General features: G+C 36.4%; 1 long non-coding RNA gene across 1 annotated transcript; it reads left to right on the top strand.

Annotated features, from left to right (window-relative positions):
* The first annotated feature begins 10,999 nt into the window (after positions 1-10,999).
* Positions 11,000-18,297, top strand: LOC121784573. Its single transcript, XR_006046732.1, has 3 exons — positions 11,000-11,230; positions 11,378-11,434; positions 18,098-18,297. It is a non-coding gene; the product is annotated as an uncharacterized LOC121784573 (long non-coding RNA).
* The last annotated feature ends 248 nt before the right edge of the window (positions 18,298-18,545 follow it).

Genomic DNA, 18,545 nt, shown 5'->3' with positions numbered 1-18,545 from the left:
CTTGGACAAATTATACCTACACCAAATTAAATGATTAAGTAAGCAAATAATCAAATAATTATTATAAAAATAATAATAATAATAATAATAATAATAATAATAATAATAATAATAATAATAATTAATTTTTTTTCTATTCTAGCATATTCGAAAAGGACATTGGCATGACAACATTTAATGGTGCCTTAATGAGTAGTATGCATTAATGAAGGGTGGAAAAAAAATCCGCATCCTCTAACATATGGTAATCATTCTTTGCAAGAATACTTGCAAGTTACATCACTTGCCATCTTTTATAAATCGGTATGCACTTTCTTTCACCATAAAACATCACCATCATATATCCTAATAATCCCTTCACACACCCCACATACTATTTCCTCTGCCCACTCCATTTCCACATCGGACAGAGGAGTCCAAGGAGGAAGATTTGCACACACTTGTAGAATCAAGTCCCCAATCCAACAACACCTCGTCCCCACATCAAAAAGGTAACCCCAAGCCTCCTTTCATTTTTTTCTTTATGCATATACATCAAATTACAGTAGGAAAACTTGCCAGGTAACCATTGTACCACATATTACATTAGGGACTCCAAAATTCACCCAAGTAGCATGCTAAAACCAAATTTTTTTCCCCAAACTATTGAATGTTAGAAATAACATAGGGCCGTTAGGAATACTTATCTTAGGAGATGAATCTGCCGGACTTCAGGCAGCAAGCTCGGCACTCCATCGCCGACAATTGTCAACCCAGAAAGCCATAACTTTCATTCCTTAAAGATTTGAAATTTTCTAAATTAAGTAAGTATATAAAAAAAAATCTTTATGCATAAGTAACAAGAGAGAGACAAAGTGGATGAACAAGATATGTTTACCCCTACCTGACGGGAATCGGCGTCGGCAGCTGGGAGGGGGAGGTTCTCGGCGTCGGCGGTTGAGGCGGACCCGCTACGACGGCGGATCCGCAGCGGCGGTGGCGGCGCGACGGCGTGAGGATGAGAGAAAGATAGAGAGATGAGGAGGGAGGGAGCACCGATCTACCGTTGTCCGGAGACGGACGGAGGAGGGCGGCAAAGCCGCTGCCTCTGCATGCCGGCGGTGAGAGGGAGGAAGAGAGAAGAGAAGAGAGAAGGAGAGAGAAGGGGAGAAGAGAGAGGAGGCGGCGGCGGGCGGTGGTGCTGAGGGTAGCGACGGCGGGGGACCGACGGTGAGGCTGGGGGCAGCAGAAATTTGGAGAAAGGAAGGCTACTGAGCATTTGTCAAATGAGGAAGAAGACTAAGTGTTAGGGTATTTGAGTGGGTAGTATTTCAATTAGGCTTATGATTTAACAATTTGGGTCATGCAATTACAAAAATCGAGCCCAACTACTCCAAATTAAATTGAGACCTCAAGGCATAGTGTATTGTGAGGCCCATTCCGAAATTAAATAATTTTGGGCCTAAGAATAAAATGGTTAAGTAAGCTAAAATAATTAGTTGTGACCCAAATTATTTTTTTTAAAAATAATTAGTAAAGTATAAAACACCAATTTTTTTTGGAACCAATCTAGCAAACGAAGTAGTAATAAATAGTGTAAGTTTTGGAGATTTCATAATAATAATAATACTAATAAAAGTACTAATGTTAATTATAATAATCATAAAAAAAATTATATATAGTAATAATAATAATAATAATAACAATAGATTAGTTAAACCTTGAGTTTTTTTTATTTATTTAATTAGATTAGTTTAAAACTAAATTAGTATTTTCCTATTGTGTTGTTTCAAAAGGTTATCTCCGCAAGTAAGGTTGGAGTAAGAGATTCAAGTAAGGAAAGTAAGCGATCAAGGTGAGCTTTCTTATACTAAAAATACAAATCGTATTTTATGCAAACACGAACACATGTTCGTGATTTTTAAAGATGTGGTCTTGCCATAAATGTTTTTGTATGATGCCTATCTGATTGGCTAAGGCCAAGTGAATTATGAATGATGATATAAGTCGAATTCGGGTCCCAGTGAGGGTGGTGTCCCGCTCGGACTAGTGTACACGGGGTACCTCTGACATGTTGGGCAGAGAAGGTGACCGTGGATGGTGGCCACCTTCCCGACACAAGGATACCTCTGACATGATGGGCAGAGAAGGTGACCGTGCGAGAACACCATCTCGATGGCACAATGTGATCAGATATGGCTAAGTACTGGAAAAAGGGGCTGCAGTCCAATGTGAATATTTTTAGTAAGCTCGGGTCCTTTTCAATAACACCCCCGAGTGTTACTGTGATGATGGCTTGACAATATTTTCAAATGTATATGTGTAATTTTCGGCAATGTGTTCACTGAGTACTTTTTGTACTCAGCCCTGCATATATTTCTAAATGTGCAGGTTGAGCAGCGAAGTGGTGGAGGAAGTGCTATTGAGACAAGACATTTAATTTAGTCAGATTTTGACTCTCGGAGGTTCATGTCTTCATACATGGAACCGCGTTTATTTGCTTCCGTTGTGCATCTGAAAAGACTCAAGTCTATTTTGTTCAAAACTCTGATATTTTGAAATTTTTACAAACAATTACTCGAGTCTTCATGATCGAGTAAATTTCTTCTATGTATCAGCACTTAATTAGTCATGTCTCGCAACCAATGTTTGATTTTATTTTCCCTTATTTCTTTCCCGCTTCTTATACCCCCGCCCCTAGTCGCGATCAACCGTGTTTTCTATCCTTAGAAAATGCGGTCGTGACAGAGTGGTATCAGAGCATTCTTTCTCGCTCTGAACCCGAGAGTCTCCTTTGAAAATCTTTGGTCTAGCCTTGTTCCACTAGACTGCCTAATCGATGAAAATACTCTTAGCACTCTCTCCCATCGCGCTCAACGAAGAAAAAGGTAACTTGTTCTTTTTCAAAAGAAAGTCAAGATGTTTAAAAGTTTGAAATGGAGAAATAACTCATGCAGTTAATTTGAGTGAACAGATGAAAATACAAGTTTAAAGAAAGAGTTTATGTTTCTTAATTTTGTAGCGTGCTTAAAGAAAGAGTTAGTATGTCTTTTCTTGGCTAAAGATTGTGAATGCATGAATAAAAGAAGTAACTTTCCTAAATGGAAAAAGGGTACTGAAATATGAAAGTATAAAGTATACGAGTCTTGTACCAAGTGGTGAAATGATATCTCTTTTTGAGATAGTCATTGAATCATGTTGCTAGTATGTGGAAATCAAAATTTCCAAAGAACATAGAATACTTAGATATGCATTCTTTCTAGAACACAATATGAACTCGAACTTAGAAGTACAGTATGAGCATTTCTCGCTTTCCCGAGCGACGAAAAGAAAAAGACGCGATAAGAAAGAAACTTCGTCACGAGAAAAGCAATCCAACATAGAACAAAATGATGTTTCTAGAAAGATGGTAGGGGTTAGATGCCATTTTCTACGTCCCAATGACATGAATAATCCGGGTTAGCCATTGTCTTTCTGGACAATCCAATCACTCCAAAGTATCATACCTTTGATCCAACTAAGCGATGTACACATACATAGCAAGAGAATATGATTACAATGTAAACAAAGAACCTAGCTTTACAATAATAAGTAAACAGAAACGACATGTTACGAGGATGAGCGTTCTGACGAGCCGAGAGTACCAAGGAGTCATAACCCCCACATATGGTCATCTGACGTGATCGTAAGGTGAAAGTAGTTTGTGACCAAAGTTTCTCATAACTTACTTACCATTCTCTATGAAGAATTAAACAAGGGAGTATCACCATTGTAGTTAACCAAGAAGATTCATCAGCAGCGATTACTTGGGTTCCCATGAATTCCATTTTCTCACATCCCCCTTGATCAAAATACTTTTGTTGAATTAAGATATCAAATGACTTCTTTTGCAAGGTAATGTGCCATTATTTTCTTTCTTCTATGTCAGGGTTGTGAATCACTTTCAGTTTTGAGCTTGCTCCCTCATGTTTTCTGATAACCTCCAAATACTACGGTCATTCTTTACTCGTTCTGTATAAAAGCAATACATTGACTCTCTGAATTCTTGCCATCAAACTTCTATAATAGGAGCTGCTTTATTTATAGCCTTCAGAATGAACATGTTTCCCTAAACTATTGTCTCTTCAATGATAATATATTCTTCAAAGATCATTAGTAGACCTTTAGTGTTTTCAAATGTGCTTGCTGACACTCATTAATTTATAAAGAATAGTCACCTCTTCTTAATCCCACTATAATTATTCCATCATGCTTTGAGCTCTTTAGCAACTCCAAGTCTAAAGTAATTTGCTCTCTTCCCGAACTAGTTTGCTCTGGTTGTCTTCTCTACAAGTTAATTTCCGTGATTTGGTTATAAACTTTGTGAATTCATTAACGTGATATAGTATCACGATGTTGTTGATCAAAAAGGGTAGTTCCTTGTTATTCTTCTTTCTCAAATCCACTTGAGCCCAATCATTTTCAGTCTTACTATATTGGAGCAGCAATCTGGTGAGACCTTAAACCTTTTAATTTGACCCTTTGTGTTTTCAGACTTACTTATTGACAAGCTCTTTGTTTTACATGAGTACTCTCATCTTCTGAATTCAAATATGTCTCTTTCTCTTGATTTGAGCTTTTCTGCAAGCTCCATGTTAAAGCTGGCACATTGCTTCTCCCTTGGCTAGTTTCCTCTCGTTGCCCTCTTTATTAGTTAGTTTCTCTGAATTGCTTATAAACTCTAAAAATTTTGTTGATATGATCTTCTATCACAGTGTTGTTGAGCAAATTGCAATTGTTTGTTTTCCTATTCTTTTCAAATCCATTTGTAACCAACCATCTCAGGTCTTCCTGTTATCATCTGGAAATACTTGAAACTTTTCTACTTCACTGTTCATTTTGATTATATTATTGGCAACCCATTATTGACTTCTACATTCTATTCATCATACTCTCACTTTCGCAATTTATTCCATCTGGCAAGCTCTTCCCATAACAAAATTCCCAACCTCTATGGGTATAGCTCAAGCCCTTTGAAGTTGTATATTTTCTTTTCTGGGAGTGAGCATAATGAACCCAATTGAGCCTAGTCTTTGCACTTATGAAAACTTTTGGTTGCAAGCTACGGTGAGAGTTTGTGATGAACCAAATTTCTCATGTAATCGAACTAATTAAGTCGTTTGTTTTCATGGTGACCTTGGAACCTCCCAAAGTAAGAACGATTCGAATGATTCTTTTTGAATCCCAAATTCAGTTCCTATCAAAGTTAAAACGGTTAGATCAACTCTATATTTCCTCGCGTGAGACCCTCATGGAGGCAAGACATTGACCACTGCAGAAAACGCCAAAAAAAATATTCCTACGCCGACGAACGTCGAATCGAATTTAAATTTAACATCAGAGAGAAGGTCTTTTCGAAAGTATCCCCTTCCAAAGGAATAAACAGATTTGGACTCAAAGGTAAGCTAAAACCACGATTTATTGGACCATATGAAATTCTGGAAGAAGTAGTCCCAGTAGCATATCGCTTGGCATTACCACCCAACATTGGGAACGTACACAACGTATTCCACGTCTCCCAACTTCGAAGGTACGTGTTCGACCCAAAACATGTGATTCGCCATGAAGAAATCGCTCTAGAACCTGACCTGAGTTATGAAGAAAAGCCGGTAGAAATACTGGACCGAAAGGTACAGCAGCTTCGGAACAAGTCGATTACTACAGTGAAGGTTTTGTGAAAAAAAAAACCACGGACAGAAAGAGGCAACATGGGAGCTAGAAGAGAAAATGAAGGAGGAATATCCCGAAGCTTTTTGTCTAAACACTTCCTAAAATTCGGGACGAAATTTCTTTTAAGAGGGATAGAATGTAACGACCCGCTAAGCCGATATTATTATAAACTATATTATAGGCTTGATTACCTATATAAGTGACTTTTATGCAATTAAATCCGAGCTATGATGAATTTCAGTTTTTGTTTGTTTTGACGTTAGGCAAGTAAATAGAACACGTAAATATATATTACACCTATATGAATATAATAAATTTAAGTAAATAAATAAAGTCCCATAATCAAAATTTTAATGTTTGATACATCCAACAAAAGTCCAACAAAATTTAATTTATACAACGTATGTTTTAAGAAAACGGATACTTCAACGCGGAGGGCCACGAACTTGGACAAATTATACCTACACCAAATTAAATTATTAAGTAAGCAAATACTCAAATAATTATTATAAAATAATAATAATAATAATAATAATAATAATAATTAATTTTTTTTCTTTTCTAGCATATTTGAAAAGGACATTGGCATGGCAGCATTTAATGGTGCCTTAATGAGTAGTAGAAAAAAATGAATGATGCATTAATGAAGGGTGGAAAAAAAATCCGCATCCTCTAACATATGGTAATCATTCTTTGCAAGAATACTTGCAAGTTACATCACTTGCCATCTTTTATAAATCGGTATGCACTTTCTTTCACCATAAAACATCACCATCATATATCCTAATAATCCCTTCACACACCCCACATACTATTTCCTCTGCCCACTCCATTTCCACATCGGATAGAGGAGTCCAAGGAGGAAGATTTGCACACACTTGTAGAATCAAGTCCCCAATCCAACAACACCTCGTCCCCATATCAAAAAGGTAACCCCAAGCCTCCTTTCATTTTTTTCCTTTATGCATATACATCAAATTACAGTAGGAAAACTTGCTAGGTAACCATTGTACCACATATTACATTAGGGACTCCAAAATTCACCCAAGTAGCATGCTAAAACCAAAATTTTTTCCCCACACTATTGAATGATAGAAATAACATAGGGCCGTTAGGAATACTTATCTTAGGAGATGAATCTGCCGGACTTCCAGCAGCAAGCTCGGCACTCCATCGCCGACAATTGTCAACCCATGCTCCGAAAGCCACTGCTTTCATTCCTTAAAGATCTGAAAATTTCTAAATTAAGAAAGTATAAAAAAAATCTTTATGCATAAATAATGTACACGTTTGTTTGACTGATGCCCACAATGGTAGTTTACTACTTTAATATCCCAATTACCAAAAGTACTTAAGAAACAATACAAAAACACACGCATGGTAATTAATATTAAACCAATGCACCCATATACACCATACCTCCTATAATGCAGAATATATTGTAAATAATGACAATTTAATTACACATAATGCAGAGCTAAAAAACGTAATGCACAATGTATATTGCTGAATAATGATAATTTCTCGAAGAATAATGAAAGGTTTAATTCAAATAATGCACATTTCCATATCCCTTAGCTACATCCAATTTTGACAAACAATGTATCACAGAACATAAATATTGCAAAGTCACGGCTAATCTCTGAAGTGCAAAAGTACCAAAACTATCCATAAACTATTCCGACGGGGTCCATCGACAGTACCGTCGATCACCCTTTCGTCCTTTAGTCTTTGTCTACTCACCATCATCTCCAGACGTACTAGGGCCTCCCACGGCCAACCTATCCCTAAACTTTTTCGCCAGCGCAACGGGAATAACGTCATCCACGGCATCGTCTATGTATAATCTAAGCTGCTTCTCTGATATGGAACAAACAAAATAATACATCAGGAGACGGTCCAATATAAAAAAACTACTAAAAAGTGGGGAAAGCTGTTAGTTCTAAAGCAAAAAATCAACCAAGCAGTCAACGAGGTCAATAACATCCATCACCCTAAAGTCGAACCATCAATCCCTACAGTCCATCAATCCCCACAGTCCATAATCCCTACAAGCCCTTTTTTGTCGGGGATTCAGCTGCTTCAGGCAGACTATGAATTGGGACGGAGTTCGGCGGGAGTATAGTCGATCATGTTTTCGCCCTGTAATTGGTTTAGGCTCAACCTGACAACCAGAAGTACCAGGAGCTATCTCGGCTAATCTCTGCCTGAGTTTCGTTGCAAGCGCAACTGGAATAATGTCATCCACCGCATCTTCTATGTCTACTCTAAGCTGTTTATCTGAAATGACACAAACAACACATCGTGAGCAGATGTTAATGACTTAAGTATTTTTCTTAACAACCACAGCAAATACCATTACTAATGCTTAATATGCCTACTATAATGCATACATGATGGTACATAATGCACAAGTTAATTTCAATAATGCACGCAACACTTTTTCTTGAAGCCAGTTTGTATAACACACAAGATACACTACATACACCTATAAAATGCACCATATACTTCAGCATATGCAATTTTAATTTTACATAATGAGATAAATCGGGATAATTACGTGCAACAAGTCACACATGATGCATTAGGAACTATTAATGAATAAAACCGTACCCATAGCAAACAGGGTTCATTAACACAAAATAAATGACTTAAGTGTTTTTCTTAACCACCATGGCTAATACCAATAACAATGCTTAATATAAATACTATAATGCATAGATCTTGGTACATAATGCACAGACTAAGTTCAATAATGCATATAACTATATGTTTTAAAAATAAATTGTATAACACACAATACACTAAGCTCCTTATTACGAACCACAAATAAGATTATTACGAACCAATTGACCGCAAAAACAATTACCTAAAATGGTCCAGTAAAACCATTTTTACACTGTATAACGAGCACCAAAGAGACATGCAAGTAGCAATCCTCACCAAAAATAATACTGAAAAGCACAACCAACGAGTGCAATTTACCTGCATCCTGTGATGCTTGCGAGTGCGACCGACCTCTTTTTGGCATATTTGATCTGGAATAAATCGAAAAATATAAGATACCTCAATCGAGACGTGGTAACCCCAACACAATGTCCAGCACTCATAATCAGAGACAACCCTAGACGATTAACTAGGTAATTTCGATATTCTACAGCCTAGTCATACGCTCAGTTGAATGTTTTCCATTTACATACCTGCGAGATTTGTTGAATAATAGTCGAAACACGTCAACGCCGGTCGATTTTGTTGCAGATGTAACCACGGTGGAGTGTAATCGACGAAATCTGTGGCGGAGGCTGTGGATATCGAATTGTGGCGGATGTAATTAGGGTTTTAGAGAGTGGAAGGAGCGGGGGGAGTCGAGACGTCTCCTGGAGTAAAGAAGGAGAAAACTGAAGAGTTGGAAGATTGCAAATCGCGTGAAATTCGCGACTGCCAAAAAAAGGCGGTTCCATTTTCTCAATTTTACTATATTACCCCCATAATGCACAACGAAAGGAACTATAATGCAACACGGAAATAATTAATAAGGATTAATGTGGTCCGTTGATTGGAAGGATCTAACGGTAATTGGTAAGAAGAGAAAAGGATCTTAGAGTGGAAAAGGAGAATAGTGCTCCCCATATATATATATATATATATCCAAAACCCTAAATTTGATCATTCTTCTAATTTATTTAAATTTAAACAATAATAAAAAGAAATTACACATGACAATTTATAGACCACTAGATCTCTGGAAATTCTATCAACTTAAATTAGTTGTAGTTACCAATTAAAAAATGAGTTAGCAATTGATCACATCCCATTCGAAGTGATTTGGAATATATGATTAATCGCTCTTTTAGTCTCAACAAAATGTGGATAATATAGCTCCAAAATTATTAATTAGTAGTTGTATTTTTTTTGTTAAGTGTTCATAATTTCACTAATTTATACTATGTCTATTATTTCATTATAAGACTTGTACTATATTATTCTTTAAATGGATTTTGTTTAATTTAATTCAATAATATTAATCTATTACTAGTATTTTTTACTCATAAATCATAATATTGATATATGTATAGTCCGTGCATCACACGAGTGGTTAAACAATGCACTCATATATTCATGGAACATTCTCAGTGAACCATATTAAGTGAACTATTTTCGTCCCAATCTAAATGATACATTTTTAAAAATAGAAATATCACGCTCTCTACTTTTTCCTTCTCTCGTACTTTATTCTCTCTACTTAACTCGCAAAACAACACTATATAAAATCTCATACCGAAATAGAAATGTTCACTTAGAGTGGGACGGAGGGAGTAGTACATATTTATACTCATGGATACACGGATAAAGTTGCAACCAAATACTCCCTATGTCCCTCATTAAGACCTTATTAAGATTTCACTTTGATCATTAATGGTAAGTAGGCTTCATATTTCACCAACTTATTCCACTCACGTTTTATTATAAAACTAATAATCCATCCATCACACAAGAGTATGCACTCTTTTCTTTTTAGTCCGTCTCACAAAAGTGTGGACTTTCTAATTTTAGAAACTATTTTCTCTCTATTGAGGTGAGACTCATTATACATTAACAATACTTTAAGAGCATCCACAGTGGGACGGATGTCCCGACGGACTTCCCAAAAACACCTCCTGCCACGTCATAAGGACCTCCCACTGTACTGTCACGTTATAAGGACATCTCACTGCACAATGGCGGACATCCCGACGGGCATCCACAATAATAAAAATTCACAAATTCATCAAATTAAACAATTTACGGAATTAAAATTTCGACACGAATACGGAGAAAATGCAATGATAATTTCATTTTTTTTAAATGAAATAAAAAAAATTAAAAATCGGGACGTCCGTCGGGAACCCGCAATGGCGGACGTCACGACGGACGTCGTCGGAAATCCGCGGAACTCCGGTGTCCGCAAGCGACGTCCGCGTCCGCCGGTCGCTCGCCGGGACGTTAGGCACGCCGGTCCGACGTCCGCCGCTGCGGATGCTCTAATTACTTTATATTTCTACCTCTCTTTTACTTTATCAATTGTGCATTAAAATCTATGTCCAACCAAAATGCATATTATTGTGGATGGAGAAAATATATATAAGTGAGACTCATATTCCACTAATTTATTCAACTCACTTTTCTCTATACGGAGTATTTCTTAAAATTCGTGCTCAAATGGCATAATCTGCCGTCTGAAAAACTTCAAGAGGAGCCCCAGCTGGGGTTACAAAGGAAAGAAATATTCGTAGAAACTTGTGCGACACCAAAAGCCCGGGTTTATGTTGACGATTGCTCTACACGCACCAAATTTCTCAAGAAGATATTGGACCATATGAGTTTTCTTGTCTTAATTCCATTATACTCCGTTACAGAGGAATTAGTTTCTCTAAATACTGTTGCAGAGTGAGTTGTGCAACCAAGGGACAACAATGCTTACAACAAATCAACAAATCTAGTCCTTCAAATATCATATTCGAAACACCGCGTGAAGCTCGACATGATGAGGAATACTGGGAAGGTATTACATTACACTTGCCGTGTATTTTTCGACATGTTTATTTTGGACAGTAAAGTGAGTATGCAATAGGAAGAAGATCTCAAAAAGAAATATAGAATGGAATTGATGGAGAATATATGTATGATTTGCATTCTTCTATTTTCCTAGTTAGATGGCCGCTTGGTTGAGAGCAGACAGCCAATGGGAGGGCCAAGAAAATGAACGGTATGGAATTCATGATATATCCCTCCATTAGTTTTCTTTTTTAATAAATATTAAAGCCTTTCTCCAACTTGAAACTTGAATTATTGTTGGCATTGTCCATGAGAGATTAATTCAGCAATTTTTTATATAAATAGTGATACTAGCACAATAATTTTTCTTTCACCTTCGTAGTATGGTGACTCAATTAAACTCTCAACTTATTATTCCTTCCGTCCTATAAAAAATAAATAAATTTAAATGGTATGAATTTTAATATGCAATTGATAAAGTAAAGAGAGATATATGAAAAAATAAGAAAGAGACTGGAAAAAAATAGTGAAAGTAGCGCTAGTTGATTATGAGATCCACATTCTAATGGTATAAATCATAAATAAAATATTGTGTAGGATTAATACGTTATTAAAAAAATTTCATATTTAGACTTGGTCTAATTTTAGGGGACAACCTAAAATGGTAAAACTAGTTTATTTTTAGAGGACTAATGAAGTATTAGAATGAAATATCTTACCTATTGATTATATACCAAAATTTAAAATTGGTCATCTATATTTGTCCGATTTTTTTTTTAAATTCTACATATTAAATGTTATAGTTTTTGATCTTATATTTAACCGTTCTGTCAAAAATTGACGGTCAACAACATTTTCACCGGATTAGTGAGTTGAACATCATGAAATAAAGTGGCATTTTGTACCATAAACATAAGAAGTAAAATAATTGGTGGTTGCTCATCTTATATTATCAGATATGCCTAAGGGTGGGTCGGTACGGTATACCGCATACCGTATCGGAAAGTACGGTATGACAAAATTCAATACCGATACCGTACCGAATTTTCGGTATACCGAAATTCCGGTATACCAGAAATTCGGTATGATATTTTTTGATACCGTTACCATACCGTTATTACGGTATACCGTTAAAAAACGGTATACCGAAACACGGTACGGTATACCGTAATAACGGTATGGTAACGGTAACGGTATACCGAAAAATAATTGGTTTCTTGATTTGTTCATTTACTAATTGGTTTCTCGATTGTTCATTATTTTTTGCTATCGGTAATTCATCCATCACTATATTCAATTTTATATTTTGGTTAGCATGTTATCAAGTATCATATTATATTTGTTGTTGCCGATGATGTTGATCTTTAAGTATCTTTTAATATATATTTATGGATTATTTTGATTACATATATTCAGAATTTTATCCCATAATCGTGGTTAATGATAAAATGAAGGTACTTATTGATTATTTTTGGCTATTTAGACCAATAGTAGTAATAATTGGTCTTATAAATAAAATCTCCAAATAGATTTACAAGTGTAATGAAATAAAGATTCAATTTTTTCCCCCTAGACTTTAATTTCAATCTATCATTATAAACAAGCATACAAATTCTCAAAAATATTAACAAGGCACGGTCTTCCTTTGATTTGAATAAATTTTTAAAATACTAGCAAATAATATTTTTTTTAATGTGAAAATACTAAAATTCAACATATATCAAAATTTGGCTCATTTGTTGGTTATGATGAGTATATTTTAAAGTTAAGGGTTTAGGATTTAGGTTTCAAGGTTTGGGTTTTTAGTGTATAGGGTCGCTATATTGCAATGAAATGAATCTCGACTAGAAAGTGTCTCACCAGTGCAATATTAAATTATTGCAACGTAAACTTGCTCCTACAGTTATAAGGCCATCCACAACGCTGTCTCTATACCGTCTCTTAAACCGTCTCTTAACTACTATTTGAGCACTATTTGAGGGCCCCACTGTCCTTTTTTCCTCCATCTCTTAACTAAGAGACGGAGGCTGCAACGCTCCGTCTCTTAACCGTCTCTATACCGTCTCTTAATTACTATTCATTCAATTTAATTTATAATTTTTTTTAAAACCCAATTCAATTTAAACAAACACACTTTATTAAAATTAAAACAATATTACAACTTAACATTAAAAAAGCGAAGACATAATTAAAATTCTAAAAAAATAAAAATGACATAATTTAATATTCTCCGCCAAAGTTTTCCCAAATGTGCTCAATTAGATCCTATTGGAGTTGGGTGTGGGCGCTAGAGTCGCGTGTCCTTGCCCGAATAGCCAACCGTTCTTGTATAGATGGATGCGCTCCACTTCGCGGCGGACTACTTGCAGTTGAGCTTCCGGGGGATTCGGGGTCGAACCAATTTCCGGCATCGGGTCCTTCGTCTCGGACAATCATGTTGTGCAAGATTATGCACGTATACATGATGTCGACCATGCTCTCCATGAACCACGAACGAGCCGGGGCTTTGATGATGTTGAAGCGCGCTTGGAGAACCCCGAACGCCCTCTCCACATCCTTGCGCGCAGCCTCCTGCTTCTGCGCAAAAAGAGCCTGCTTTGGGTTCGCTGGCCTGCCGCACGTCTTCACGAAGGTCGGCCACTTCGGGTAGATGCCGTCGGCGAGATAGTACCCCATTTTATACCGTCGGTTGTTGGCGACGAAGTTGATGGCCGGCGCTTTACCATCCAAAACTTCGGTAAAGAGGTCGGACTGTTGGAGCACGTTTACGTCGTTGTTCGAGCCAGGGACCCCGAAGTACGCGTGCCAGATCCAAAGTCGGTAGTCGGCAACGGCCTCGAGTACAACGGTTGGGTGGGTGCCTTTGTGGCCGCTCGTGTAGGAACCCCTCCAAGCCACCGGGCAATTCTTCCATTGCCAGTGCATGCAATCGACACTGCCAAGCATCCCGGGGAATCCGTGCACTTGTTCGTGCAGGTTGAGGAGGAACTGACAATCCTCCGTGGTTGGCCTCCGGAGAAATTCGTCACTGAAGGCTGCCCGGACGCCTCTGCAGAAGTTGAGCAAGCACAAGCGCCCAGTGCTGTCTCCGATGTGCAGGTATTCGTCGAATATGTCGGCCGTTTGTCCAGTCGCAAGCTGCCGGATGGCTGCAGTACATTTCTGCAGCGTCGTGTGGCTGGGACGACCGACCGCGTCGAACCCTTCTCGGAAGAACTCCTCCCTGGCCGCCAAAGTATTCGCTATGTGGAGAAATAGCGGTTTCCGCATGCGGAAACGGCGACGGAAATAGGTATCTCCCCAAATCGGGTTATCGCAGAAGTAGTCGCGTACTAACCGTGCGGCGGCTTCCTCCCGGTTCCGATTGATGTACTTCCGGGAGCGTCGTGGGGGTGGTGCGGCTTCCTCCGCCTCTCGTCGTCGATCTTCTTCGAGTGATTGTTCCATTAATTGGCGCATTTGCTCAAAAGGATCCATTTGTTTGAGTTGATTGAAGATGGAAATTGGAGTGATAGAGAGGATTTGAGAGGAATAGATGTGTGTTTGTGTTTGAAATGAGTATGGAATAGAATTATTTATAGAGTAAAAAAATTAAAAATTTAAAAAATGAAAATAAATATTTAACGGTAATATTACCGTTTGAAAAAAAAAAAAATTTTTTATTAAAAATCGATTTTTTTTTTAAAAAAAAGAATTATTGCGTCATCAGTGACGACGCCCACTCGCGGGCCAGCGAGTGGGCGTCACGCACGCATGGGGACGTGCCACGTGTCTCGGGCGCGTGGCGAGACAGCTCGTCTCGTGTCTCTCCGAGACGAGCTACGCGACGAGACGGTCGCGAGCTGGAGACGAGATGGCCGCTGCAATGCGTCTCGCGGGGGTCTCGTCTCTCCGAGACGAGACGCGAGCCCGGCGCGAGACGCGTTGTGGATGGTCTAACTCAACGGTTAATTCATATTTTCACAGATTTAAAATGCTTTTTAATTTTAAGTCTGATATTTAAATGTCAAGACAGTTTATTAAAATGTCAACACAAATATGTGTTGAAATTTTAATGTGATCGTATTGACATTTTTAAGAAAATGTAGCATTTAAACACACTCTTGTGTCTATGTGGGGTTAATGTGATTGAAAAAGTATAATCCAAAGTAAGAGGATGTCGAATATTCTTTTGTTTATCATTTCACAACTTTTATTTCGCAAAATGAAATAAATATGAAGAAATTAAAATGACCCGTGCATCGCACGGGCGTGACACTAGTTAGTAATTTAAATTGGACATTTATTTCTCTTTAAGAATTAAGAATGACTGATCAGTATCCTATTTATTCATCCTTCAATTTAAGTAGTATATAAAATAAGATAACATACAATGAATTAAACATTAATTAAACGATTTGATTCATTTTCAGCTGCACATATTTTTAATTGACATTTTATGAAGTGGGACGAAGAATAAAACAAAATTTTTAATTACCTTGTATATTTGGAATATGACATTACACAAAGAATCATATACTAAATGGTGTGAGTTAATACAAATTCTTTCAAATGTGCTCTGTTGAAACATATTCCCGATATCGTATTTCCAATCTTCTTTCGGTGTTATGTGCTATTGTGTTTATTATATTTAATAGGATGAGTTGATAAAAAAATAATTCAGGTTAATTTTGAATTTGTTTGAATAAATTATCATTTGAATGTTTAATTTTATTGTATTAATTGATGTATTAAATTTTTTTAATATAATATATATAAATGTAATATATATATTACAACATATTTAATATTAATATATATATATATAATAATCTATCGGTATACCGGTATACCACGGTATATCGAATCTTCGGTATATATCGAATATTCGGTATACCACGGTATACCGGTATACCGTGGATTCGGTATATACCGAAGTTTCGGTATACCGTGGTATACCGGTATACCGTGGATTCGGTATACCGCGGTATACTGCGGTATAGAAAAATTGATACCGTTACCGTACCGAAACACTGCGGTACGGTATCATACCGTACCGGAAACTGCGGTATACCGAAAAATCGGTATTTTCGGTATTTTTCCGGTACGGTAAGTCCGGTATTACGGTATTTCGGTATAATTTCCCACCCCTAGATATGCCGAGAGTAACAGAAGAAAATTCGCCCAAAAGGTAGAACATTGGCTGCAAATAATCTCTTCCTCATAATCTGATATACATACAACTCCTCCATTTTATCCAGGAGTTCAATGTAATGACAAGGAGATATAATGCAAATCTGGGGAAAAAGTGCCTATGTATTATTGTAATGGTACAATAATTAATGTCCAACACTTGTTCTTGAATGTATATTAATAATATACTAGGCTGATGTTGATCTCTAAAATCAGGTGAAGAATGAAAATGGAGAGGTGAAACCTAGCATTCTAAAAAGTGTAGCTGGAACCTGGGACTTGAGCATTCAACATTTGTCTCATGGAGAAACCTTTCCAGGGGTACTAACTAGTTTGCCATTTTAACTCGGGCATTCGGTAGGAATGATAGATAAGATGAAACATGATAAGAGCACACGTTTTAGGTCACATTTAGTCAAGATAACTCAAGATAGATGACTTATCTACCGTAGCAAACGTTAACCTTTTCTTATGCTTGTGATCAAACGATTGATTTAATTTAGGAATGGTTGAAGCATCCTCTTCTCTGCCTATTGGATACAAAGCCCTCGATCCGCTAAAGCTATATTGCAAATTTATGCGTTGCCAAATATGCACGCAGGCAGGGTGTTGCTAGCAACATCATAGATTATGTCATTACCGTTGCCAAGTCCAATGTCAAGAGGGCTCGAACTCGGCACCTCGTGCAATAATGTCTAAGCTCCCTGCCGCTAGGCCAAAGGCTCTGGACTGCTAACTACAACTAATTTAAAACCATAAGATTTGTAGAGATCTAGTGGTCTATACATTTCCATGTGTAATTTCGTTTTATTATTTATTTAAATTTAAAAAGATATATAACTATCAAAATTAGGGTTTTAGATCAAAATGTCAATATAGGGTATTAAACATATCAATACGATTCATTGAATATGTCAACACAATTTAGCATTGACATTGTACATGTATTATATGGGGAGCATTAGGGCGTATCTTTAATTGGAGTGCTAACGTACATCCAATCACGTGCTGTCATGTGACATGAAAAATGCAATATTGTATACACAAAAATGCAATATACATTTGTCAAGCTGTATATGCATTTCCGTAGATTGCATTTTAGTTATAGGCAAATTGCATTTTATATTGTTGAGTTTTGCATGTTATCATAAATTGTCTACGGTGCAAAATAAATTATATATAAATGCAATCCGTGTATATATAAAATGCAAATAAACAACCTATATCTAAAATGCAAAACTCTCCGCTGAAATTCATCTATAGCTTCTACAAATGTATATAGCATTTTTCTATATATAATATTGCATTTTTCGTGCCACGTGGCAGCCCATGATTGGATGTACATTAGCACTTTAAAATTTTGACATCGGAATATATGCAAGTGAGATCTCGTCAGAATCCTTATAAAATTATCTTTAATTTGATACATATAGTGTAAAAATATAATTTAAATTGAGATAGTTATAATGTTTTTAGATATTTTTTGAAAGTTAGTTATAAGTAACTTTTGATCCATTGATGCATTATATTTATATTGATACTCATGAATGAATGATTTTATGCCTTGATTTCATTATCCAATGTCTAAATTTAGTTGTAATCATGTATGTTACTTGCAACTTACAACTATGTACGTATTTCATTAAACCTTGCCTCAAAAAGTGCATATTTGTTGTATTGATTGTGGTGAAGTTTATTGTAGGTTGTTGAAAACTCTCCGCGGAACAGACATTCTTGTTATGCCTTCACCTCTGATGTTTCAAATGGACGATGATGAATTAGAGTATTCGAAAACTCTATTTCATTCTTTTAAGTTTTAACTATAACACCGCCAAACCAAATACTCAAATGAATTTTCTAAAATATTTCTAACAATGATTACTATTCTAAGCTGTAATATAGTAGGAAATTATTCCGTTTCAACATTGTTAAATTAATAATATTAAGTAAACGTCCGTCCCTTAATCTTGTAAGTTTCGAAATATGATTTTTTTATCTATAATGAATGATTAAACCAATTATCAGTTTTCTCTTGTTTCTAAACATAATCTGGTCAAACAAACAACATATAAAATCTCATACTAATTTAATTTCAGACATAATAAAATTAATTAACAGTGACTAATCTAACTAACATTAAAAAAACCGAA

Source organism: Salvia splendens, chromosome 21, assembly GCF_004379255.2.
Source record: "Salvia splendens isolate huo1 chromosome 21, SspV2, whole genome shotgun sequence".
In the NCBI taxonomy this organism is placed as follows: domain Eukaryota; kingdom Viridiplantae; phylum Streptophyta; class Magnoliopsida; order Lamiales; family Lamiaceae; genus Salvia; species Salvia splendens.
Note: the sequence above shows the minus strand (reverse complement) of the source record. Positions and strands in the feature narration are given on the sequence as shown.